Source organism: Amblyomma americanum, chromosome 2 (assembly GCF_052857255.1).
Source record: "Amblyomma americanum isolate KBUSLIRL-KWMA chromosome 2, ASM5285725v1, whole genome shotgun sequence".
Taxonomy (NCBI): Eukaryota; Metazoa; Arthropoda; class Arachnida; order Ixodida; family Ixodidae; genus Amblyomma; species Amblyomma americanum.
This window is the reverse complement of record NC_135498.1, coordinates 34,582,697-34,593,885: the sequence shown is the minus strand read 5'-3', so window position 1 is coordinate 34,593,885 and position 11,189 is coordinate 34,582,697. Positions and strand designations below refer to the sequence as shown.

Genomic DNA, 11,189 nt, shown 5'->3' with positions numbered 1-11,189 from the left:
GACCCAACTTAGGTATAACGCGAAGGCCAGCCCAATTTAACGTGCCACTACTGCTGCTGCTGCCTTTGGTAGGGAACGGGGCCAGCCGGGCGCACACGCTGGTACACGCGCGCACACTCGGACCGACCAACGCGATACAAAAATGGCGCCCTGCGTGGAGCCGCCACGTTTTTTGCATTTTTATTTGTCCAGACGGGGGCGCGGCGACCAACCGGAGCGAAGGCCACCGCCTCCTCTCTCTCCTTCTCCTTCTTTCTGCTCACTCTCTCTCCCTCTTTTCGCCACGGGTCGCGAGACATCGCGAGATCACCGTCGTCGACGAAGTCGGCCTGGGAAAGAAGAGGAGGGCGGGAAAAGCGGCGAAGCGCGCTGTGGCGGTGGCGGCGGCCGAGTAGCGTAGTAGTACGTGAGGTGGAGAGCCTAAGCGCAGCGAAAGAGGTAAAAAGAGCTCCGCGCTAGCGCTAGAAAGAGCAGCGCCAGCGGAGTAGCGGCGGCGAGGGTTAGAGAAAAAGGGAGGCACCGGCGGGCGTCGTCTGCTCCTGACGCGACGCTCGTCGACAACGTCGTCTGCTTGCGGCGTGGACCAGGTCAGCTGGCTGGTGGAGCGCATGGTTTGACTTGCGGTGGGTGCGACGTGCGTGTTGGTTGGTCTGCTTGCGGAGGAAGAAAAAATGCGTGTGGTTGAGCGAGTTAAGTCCTTGCGGTCTTCTGTGAATGTTGAGAAGCTTTACGCGGTACGCTAACCGCTTACGGTTGCGGTTGACGTTGTCGTTTTCGTGAAGTGGCGCGCTGTCGTGCGGGAGGCAGTAATAGAGAAACGGGGGCATCCGGTGAAGCCATCTGCGCACCTGATTTTCAAGGTTGCTGGGAAGAAAAAAAGTGTGCTGTGTGCGCTCCTGACTTCTTCGGCGTCCGTGAAAAAGAGTCCGCGGGAGGGAGATCCTACGTCTGATTCACTGCATGTAAGTGCAAGAAAAAAAAGGAATCGTCGTCACATGCCGGGTTCAACGCTTTATTGCATTTGCTGTCGTCACATGGCTGTTTCAACGCTCTATTGCATTTGGTGTTCCTCAAGAACGTCGAAAATGGCGCGCGTGAAAAGTAATTGAAAGCGAAGTTATCGCAACTCTAGCAAGCACGACCTAGGTAATACTGACACTGCATACGTTTGAGGTCATGTTTTGTGGACCCCCCCCCCCCCCACCCAAAAAAAATAACATGTTCAGTGCATGCGCTGACTTTGATGCATTGCCAATCCTTCAATCATTACGTATTTTTTAAAAGTCCATCATTCCGGTCAATATGAGATGCAGAGAGATCTAATGTCTGCACAAAGTGAGGCGCGAAAGGCTGAAAACAAAAAGAGGAAAAGGCTAGAACGTTCCCTAGGCGTTCTAACCCGAGCGTGTGATGTGGCGTTGTTGCTACGTTACCGTGCTGTTTAAAAAACGCTCAAGCGCTGCAACCATGCTTGAGGACGTGGATTCCGTTAGCGTCACGCCCAGTGGCAAGAGGTGAAAAGTAGAAACGGGTGTTCTTGTGCGTTTCGGTCTGCACGCGTTTAGAAAAAAGAACTGACTTCATTAGTTGACTTCAGCTTAGATGACCTGACCGTAGTTGAACTAGCTGACTTGACCCGTGGAAGTGATTATCCTTGTAAACAACGCTGACAAACACTGTTACGGCCACTCGTAAGCCATTTCGGTTAAGATTTTCTCACGTCAACATTGAGTCGCGATGAACCAATGCGTGACTAATGCCTTGAGTTCTGTTATGGCTGACCAAACACCGAATACATGCTATTACCCACCGAAGTTTCGTACGAACATCTTTATAAATCCAGGCTGTATTTTCCTCAAAACTGCTACAGAAATGCTAAAAAAATTATTCTACTTTTGCAGCTTATTGTTCTCAGTGCTTCATGTCAACACGCAGAGTGCTGCCTTACGTTTTAGTAGCCAGTCGTTTGTTTCTAACGTCTAATTTGTTCTCTCCTTTTTTCAATATCGTATTTTGTACAGGGAGCTGTCAAAACAGCTCCCTGGTCTAATCAAGCTTCTTTGACAGCCGTTTGCGGGCAGAACCACCGAGAACGTCTCGAATGATATCTGATTTAATAATTCGGTTTAAAAAGATGAAAATCAAGACTAGTGGCACTCATGATGTCTTACAGTTCGATAATGTTTCTTAATATAAAACAAAAACAATTTGGCCTCGCTGTCCAATCTTTGAATGGATAAAAGATAGAATAATATACCACCGCATAGGTATCCCGTTCAATGAGAGCAGGTTTTGATAAAGTGTCATGCTGGAGTAGACTGGCATAAGGTTCTTGTTAACACAGACCAGGTCTCCGAGCACACAACCAAGGCTCGCTCAATACTGCTGATGGGGCTAAAGGATGAAAAAAGGAGAGGGGATTAGAGTGCATTTGTAAGTAGCGCTTTGTGTGCACGGAGTTCGTCGTTACAAATGGAATCCATCACGACAGGAAAGTCCTTGCATTCTATATTCTAGAATTGATAATAAATAGGAAAACAGAGTAGCTGGTTTATCCGCCGTGGTGGCTCGGTGGATATGGCGCTCGGCTGCTGGTCCGAAAGACGCGGGTTCGATCCCGGTCGCGGTGGTCGAATTTCGATGGAGGCGAAATTCTAGAGGTCCGTGTGCTGTGCGATGTCAGTGCACGTTAAAGAACCCCAGGTGGTCGAAATTTCCGGAGCCATTCACTACGGCGTCTCTCATAGCCTGAGTCGCTTTGGGACGTTAAACCCCTATAAATCATAAACCAGGGAAGCTGGTTTCAATGTAGTGAAAGGACCAGTGATTGACATCACATCTGCAAGCTGTCACGCAGAATCAATTAAGCACGCTGAAAGTCGAGCTAAGGTTTAGTTAATGCTTCTGCTTCGCAGATATTCTCTTCGATAATGGTAAAAGACAAACAATAGCGTGATAAGGGCAGTTTGCTGACCTAAAGTGCGGTGAGGCGAAAGCCTTTAGCGCGGTGTTGCTGCTTGTGTCACTGATGTGTGGTTAAGATGTTGTGTCACTGATGTGTGGTTAAGTACACAATTTTTTGTGAATTTTAAATGCTGGAGACACTAGAGGGCGTTTGGGAGGCGTCCGTCTGCCTTTCCACAAACACTATCCAGCGTCTTAGACAAGGAGAAGTACACATGCGTTAGTAGTTAGTAGCGTAGTAGTTACGTTAGCACGCTCAGCTGCGGAACGGAAGGATGGTGGTTCGAATGGCATCGTGCACGAGGTTTTTTTTTTCTTATCGAGTTGAAGAGCGCAACGGTGGGACGGACGGACGCGAGTATAATACAGTAAAGGCTTTCGCCTTAATAGAGGACGTCACATTTTCAAGGTCCCCACGATGTCAGGACGTTACATCGCTTCGCTGACAACTGCAGCTATTATTGAGCAGCACACGTTTTGTCGAATGTGTCTAAGCCTCTTTTTCAGCAGGGCTGAGAAGACACATTTTCTACAGGCTTTTCAGGAGCCCTACGATAATTAGAAAAAAACGCGAAAGCTCCTTGTAATCGTCCTGTGTATCGAATTCCAAAGAAGACAACGCACGCACATACGCATCGCACTGACTATATTTTTGGTGTTCACAGCGCCTCCAAGAATTCACTTTTTTGTTTTCATGAAGCATCACATAGTCTAACATGTTTGTTTTCATAGAGCATCACATAGTTTAACTTGTTTGTTTTCATGGAGCATCACATAGCCTGACTTGTTTGTTTCCATGGAGCATCACATAGTTTGACTTGTTTGTTTTCATAGAGCATCACATAGTTTAACTTGTTTGTTTTCATGGACCACCATATAGTTTAACTTGTTTGTTTTCATGGAACATCACATAGTCTAACTTGTTTGTTTTCATGGAGCATCACATAGTCTATATTTTAACTCCCACAATGGGCATTACTATATGGCACAAAAACGTCACACCGCACTTAGTTTCCTCACAGCACAGTGTACTATTCACGAAACACAGCAAGCAGGAAACGCGGTCGCTGACGAGTGTCCCATGGAGGATTTACGTCTTCCATACGTCGTTGTCGACGCTTCGTCGTCTTCAAAGTGACGATGTCCGACGAGATCGCGCCTTTTCACTTCACACGCCGTGCATCGTCGCAGGGCCGCCCGGGGCTCGGTTGTTTCGCTTGGCCCAGTGCCCGTCGCCTCGTACCCGCTAAACCGTCACAGTCCCCCCACCCCCACCCCCATCCTCCTTCGCCGTAGCCGTTTTCTTCAGCCGTTTGTTGCCCCTTTCCTTAGCGTTAGCGCGCAGCTGTTTGCCAGTGGCAAACACAAGAAGCAGAGACGTGCAGCATGAAACGAGCCGACGTATCGACGTCGTTCACCGTCGTCGCTTAGCGTGCGGCAATTGATCGGCCAAAGATGCCGTTACTGAACCGGTCTGCGGTTTGCTGAGACCCGAAAGAATGATAAAAAGGGCTAAGAGAAGTGTTAGAAGAAAAGTAAGGACAAATATCGCAGAGCAGGGTAAAGGTAAAGGCAGAGTAGCAATAAAACATTTCTTCTGGACGTCTCTCTAGGCGAGGATATTCGTTACCGCGCACCTCAGAGTCTTGTTGGTGATATAGAGAACGATTATCATGTAGGCTTCCTTTGGTTGGAACATGATTCGTAAAGAAAGCAAAGGAACGTGAGACCTGTATCTTTTCCAAGGGAACAGCGGTGCATTTGTTTGCTTGCTGACCTTATCTAACTCTGCTCGGTGTTTGCTTTCCTTGACGGATCACGTGCGGCGGTGGGGTTCTCCGACGCTGTCTGCAGTTGGCGGCGGGTTAAAGGGCAAAGGTTGCCGCACTTGAGCGGGCGTCGAGCTCTCGTGGGACGCTGCGCAAGGCTCCACCAATGGAGAGCAGCCAACTCTTATGACGACTTCTCGATCACTTTTACATCGCGTTATTTAGCGCGAAAAGTTTTTTTTAGATTGTTTCTATCTCCGGCACCCCGGACAACACGGAAGCCGATGCAAGGTGTTTCATTTTTTTTTTTCGGTGTGCGGTTTGGATATGAAGGGTTTGGCGTCACGTTAATCAATCACCGTGACCTTTCTTCTGGCTGTGCCTAATCGCGCACCTGCCTGCGTCGCAGTAATGCGGGGTTAAAAAAGTCAGCGTCGTGGTTAAGAACGTGCGCGCCTCATACACATGTGCAAGTAACGTGAAGGTGAACGTCAGCGCGACTTCGAAATTTCATACATTGTTCACCTGCGAATGATTCAAGTTTGTGCTAAGGCACGGTGACGGGGGAGGTATTTGCACCCCTAGTTCATGGCTGGAAAGAAAGCTCCAAACAACCAATTTATCTATTTGTATAACTAGTTTATGTATTAGGTATCTATCGTAATAGTTTAAGAAAACACCGGCGGAAACGAAGGCGCACTGCTTCGGAAGCTCTGGGCGAGGACATGAAATGCGCGTGGTTTGACATAACTTTAACCGGGTGTTGTATTAACTGTTCGAAGGCCAGAGATGTCATGTTGCACTGTTGAATGCATACAAGAAAGGGCATTCCTCCATAAACAGTTCCAGCTCAAAAGCTGCATCCCTCGTACGGCAAAGATGGCACAACAAATCGCCATGACAGGCCTTCCCTGACGATCTCTGTAGATCACTGGAACATAATATAAAATTAATTTATAAATCTCCTGAAGACGTTTGCCTCTTTTTATTACAAGTTCAGTTACTATGTTCGCCTGAATACTAAGGCGAACAAACGTAATTCAAAACTTTCATTCACCTGATAGCCGTCGCCTTACTACATGAGTGCACAAATCATATTACAGCCGCTAATAGTCTTGCGGGAGCCACACGCTTTGCTAGACATAGATTCCCTCACACTATGCAGTAGTCCATAGTCGTCTATAGTAGTCTCTAGTAGTCGCGGTGGGCGTTCGTGCTGTGCTAAAGCGCCAGTGTAGCGAAAATGGCCTCCAGCTTTTTGTGATTCACGGTGGGCTTCTTTGCATTTAACCCTTATTATCCGGGTTTACTTATCCCGTGGCTGACGCCGTTGTACGCCTGGGAGAGGAGAACGAGTCTGACCACAGCGGTTGCTGATAGCTCTTTGAGCACCCGCCTAGTACGGCAGGTTCGCAGCTCGATCACCAATGCAACCGGTTAACCAATAAGTACAAGCTCGGATTATCTGGAGATAAGATCCTGACAAAAAAAAAAGACCTTAGACTCTGACTTGCGCAGACCAAAGCACGTTTGCTATGGTACTCTTTCGTCAAGCTGATCTTACGCCATTAAAATCAAACCATTATGATAATCAGAGAATTTTCGTAGTGGCAGTTCATACGCGCTACTGTTCACAACTACTCTGACATCCCTCTAAGCCCCAACATCGAGGGCTGTGTGCAACGTGCCTTGGATGTTATATGCCTTGGTGGCGAAGATTAGTGGTCGCAGACCTATTTTCCTCGAAGAATAAGGCTGCCGCACCAGAGGAGAAGGTCAAGACTATCGCCATTTGTTAGGTACACCGTGTTTTTCCCAGCTGATTCATTTTTGTCCGGGGCCTTGTTTGAACCTGCGCTAAGATCACTGTACAGCAGGACGAAGGGCACAAGGTTACCGCGCAAATTCTCAAGGCGCACCGCAAGCGGCATTCGCGCGGCTATATGACAGCTCTCCATATATTATACGAGAGCTCCTCCGCTGCTTTGTAAAGCGCCGGACCGCCGCACACATTGCTGCGAACGGCCTCACAAAAAAGACAGAAAGAGAGATAGTGAAGGTTTGCAAATTTAATTCCTTCCTTTTGGCCGCAGCTGTCCGGCTCCCAGGGCCTAAACTGTGCCCGGCATTTGATGCTATAGTGTGTATAGAGACCGTGAAGTTCAAAAAAAAAGAGGAAAAAATGCCTCGCGCAGTTTATATATGCCAGCTGAATGTAAAGGTCAAAAGAGTTGGCCATGCGGAGAAAGGAACGGAGCTTGGAGTCACAAAGGACCAGGCCCCCGTGGACCGACCACGCGATGAATAAAAGTCGTCCTGAGAGACGACCTTTTTTTTCTCGGCCAACCCTTTGTGCGAGATAAAAAAGAAAAAAAGAGACCGAATTGCTATAAGCATAAAATGTGCGTCTCCGTTAATGGCCGGCTATTAAGGGAGCGCGTTGGTTTATGAAGAAGGTGGCCCCCGGGCGCTGTATAATATAGGGGGCGCTCGCGGTGCCCGGGCGACGTCGGAGATTGCTATCGACGTAGCGATCATAGTGTGACGTGGCGGAGACGTGTCGGGGGCTTCTTTGCGGACGCGTATGACCTTTGTGGGTCAAGGGAAGCCTTTATTATTCGGTGCGTGTCAGTGAGTGCGGCGGAAGCTTTAGCAGTGGTCGCTTATTGAAATTAATGCTTTCATTGGCCGAGCCCTGGAGGTCGGGCTGCGCGGTAGGGCCCTAATCTCTAACTTATCACGTATGTCTCGATCAAAGCGGTGCTGGAGCTCTAAGTGATAGAGAGAGAAAAAAACACAAAAAAACGCTCTTTATGTGGAAGGAAGGTTGTTATTAGAACACTGCACGGGCCTCGTTCTGAGTCCCGAGGCTCAAAGTCTGAGAGCCTGGCCCGGGCCCGCAGCATTCTCGGCGTGTGGCTCCGCCCGCGCCCATTCAGGCAGCAGCTCAAGAGGTAAACTACCGACCGTATGCAAGTAGACTACTACAACACAAGTGAAGGCTGTTTCGAAAGCAAGCGGAAACGCTGGCGATTTCTGTCGCCGAGGCGCAAAAACCTGTTTCGAGAGGCGGCGTCTCGAGCGACGAGGTTCGAAGCTGTAAATTCATCGCCGCGCCGCTTGCGGCATAATTCGCTCAGTTCATTGCATGTGAAACAGGCTCGAAGTAGTGGACGGCGAAGGAGCTAAAATCGAGATAAGGTCGAAGAAATTGTTTGGTAAACAGAAAAATAAAACAAAATTAGGCGGGTTCGCCCGTCCGCCTTTTTGAACACCGATCTCGCCTGTGGATAACTCCGAAGCTTCGCTACCCAAATGCAAAGGGTTGCATACGTGCGTAAAGAAACAACTTTTTGTTGCCGCCACATTTCTACTCTGTAATTTTTCCTTGAGATGCGATGTCTAAATAGTAAAACACCCTCGCAGCCGTAGTAATCATATTTCTTTTTTTTTTAATGAGAACGATCCTCCCTCTTGAATTTATGGCTGCACTGCCAATATTGCAATAAAGACGAAAAAGAAAGCACCTGTTTATTGCCTAGTATGTTAGAAGACCCGAAGTGGCCTAAACCAATGTGCTCTTCCCCAGTGGCATTGCTCATAGCGTAGAGATGTGTTTTTTGGAGTTTACGCAATCAAAGACGAGCTTGGAATAGACGGCTTGTCTTCAAGCTGTAGAATAGAGGTCACACTCCATCGGTTCTTGTAAGGCTTCAAATGTCCAATCGTGAGCGGTCACACAAGATAGAGCTGCTGCGGGGTGCCTTTTGGTCTATCCGTTCTTGTGTCAGGCGTTACAAAGGTTCACTAAGAACGCCTCTGTTACGCAGGCCAATGTGGAATTTTACACTTTAATACTTGCGATAGCGCTCATTCGCTGCTATCTTCAGTCACTGCAGAATGGCACTGAATTTTCTTTATATCGTTTTTCGCGACCGAGAATGCGCGTCCGAAGTTACTTTGTCATGGCCTTGTGAACGGCGTTGATTAAATCCGGTCTGCAAACGACGTAGTTAAGCTTTCTCTCATTCGCGTGCGGAAAGGTTTGAGCTCCGGAATTCCTTAATTTCCGAGACGTTGCGTGCACCAAGAAAAAAATAAGAGAAACAGTATTGTTTGTAGCTTTTCTCATTTGAGAAAAAAGCATCTATAGGAGACACAAAAAAATAAACAAATACGCGTTGAGCAACATTCTTGTCTGCCCACACCGTAGCCCTCTTTCACTAATGTCGCTGCTATAACACCCTGTATATGTACTTCAGCCTACAATACTTAATGAAAAACTGGACTGGACGCCCTCTTTGTAGGAGCCCTTGCCCGGCCCGGCGAAACAGCGCATTTGTCGGCCTGGCTTGGGCTTTCGGGCCGGCCCGAGCCCGGGCAGTGCTCCAGTTGTTATCACCGTGTTTTCTCATAGCAATGTGGCTCTAATTGAAAAAAAATAGCAGGCTTGTCAATTTCGTCGTTGGTGTTAGTTGTGGTTATGGTGATTGCGTTACTCTTTTTCCGATGTAGGAGAACCGGGGGCAGAGGAGGGGGGGGGGGGGGGGGGAGGCGAAGGATACGCTCCCGTGCAATCTCAACAACAATTAACACCTACTGCTCCCAATTTCTTGCAATTTCTCACCGGAAATGATCCGCAGAAGGAGAGAAATCAAGTATTCATAAACCATTAGGCGAAAGTCTCCATTCTGTCTAAAGTTCGTGTAGAAATTAAAGCATTTAAAATTAAAGCAGTTAAAGTAAGGGAAGCGGGAAATAATGTGCAAGCGGGCAGCTCGTGTGTATAAATATTTTATACACTCCTTGTATTCTTTCCTCGAAGAAAAAAGAAATAATCAAGCGACAGTATTATGCGCAAATGATGCAAGAACAACTACAGCAATTAACTGCAATTTAGGAATCATATTTAACTCTTAAGTCGCCTATCCGCTGCGCACTGTGGCCATCATAGCCTGTGGTGGCATAGAGGGTCATCCTTGTTCAAAACTTCCCAGGCCACAAACAAGGTCAGCTGTCTAGATGTATGAGGAATACTTACGTAATCCCTGATGCTACAAAGCTGCTGCCGTGCGGGAGCTTCGCGGATATCGTAACTGCCCCACCGCTCGGTCCAGAACCAAACCCCGTGGCCTGGGAACTTTCACTTAGGTTTTATATGCTCATGTACAGCCTCGCTCAAAAGTCCCCAAGCCACGAGGTTTGTTTCTGAACCGTGTAGTTGAGCAGTTGCGAAACCTCGTCTGGATAAACACATTATAAATGTGTTTTGTTCACTGCGGTCTTCACCTATGACACGATAAAGGCGAAATTAAACTAAACGTTCCTCAGAAGAGGTCCCTTCAGCTGAGCTGGAATAAAAACACGCAAGGGGTTCGGAAAGGAAATGGAGGATAGTAAAGGGGAAAAGGCGGAGGGGGAGAGGTAACAGCGGTAGGCGTTTCTCTCGGACGCCGCCGGGTACTACGAAGGTCAGTGACGCAGGCAGATAGAGATATAGTTGTGCAGAAACACAGAGCGCAGACCTCTCAAGCCAAGACGCAGCCGACGTTAGACACACGAAAACAACTGGACGGAAAGCGACGCTACCCGCTTTGCTGGCCTTTGCCAGCACGCGCTCGACCTTGGGCCACTCACTGCCCATTGCAACGACTACTGCGGTCTCGGTGCAGCGGAGTGAACCGCCTAACATGTCCGCTTGCTTTGGAATTGTCCGCGATAGACGTCTCTTTGCTTCCCCTGGTATAGCCGAATAAGCTCTTTCACGGTCCTTATTTCTTGGGCACTGTTTCAATTCCTTTTTTTTTATTTGCCCCGACGGTTAATGTACTGAGTGTTTTTCAATGTAGTTTGTTCTATAGCATCGCAAGCGCATCGTACAGTCGTAGCCTCCGGCTCATAGCGATTGTCACTGGTTAAACGAAGTGGGGAACGCAGTAAAGATATATAGAAATCGCGCTATAACGAAGAACTCGTCTTGAAACCATGCAGGTTACAGCACAGGACTGCGGCGCTTTTGAGAGGACTTGGCGAGATGCTCGCGCGGTTTGCCGTACAAGCCCAGGATGAATGTCCAACATTCTTGGACGAAACTTTTGAATGTCGGAAAACTGTAAAGTACTCGTAAATAAATAATGAAGGTAATGGCCGATTATTCCGATATATACAAAATATTTAAAATTTTTTTCATCGCTCCCATCGAGCAGTTAAGACTGCCCTATAGAAAACCAATGGGGGACGCTTTTGACGATAGCAAGAACTTGAATAAAAAAATAATTTAAGCCCGCCGACCGGAGATCTGCGTATATATTGGCTGTCACAGTGAAATCTTACAACATATGAAAAAAAAATGAGCACATATACTACCTCCCGTTCAAGAATGCATTTCTCCAGAATTGTTGGGAATGAAGCTTGGCTCACGTATCTAACTATACTTTGCGATTCCTTTGTCGAGGT

General features: G+C 47.8%; 1 protein-coding gene across 2 annotated transcripts in view; it reads left to right on the top strand.

Annotated features, from left to right (window-relative positions):
• Nucleotides 1-500: 500 nt before the first annotated feature.
• Hk (potassium voltage-gated channel subfamily A regulatory beta subunit hyperkinetic) overlaps nucleotides 501-11,189 on the top strand; it is a 45,256-nt gene continuing 34,567 nt past the window's right edge. The window contains exon 1 of one of the 2 annotated variants that reach the window (XM_077653797.1): nucleotides 501-623. The gene's annotated coding sequence lies outside the window, so the exon portion shown is untranslated. Of the gene's footprint in view, nucleotides 963-11,189 lie in introns of both variants that reach the window. The other variant, XM_077653795.1, reaches the window with a different exon arrangement.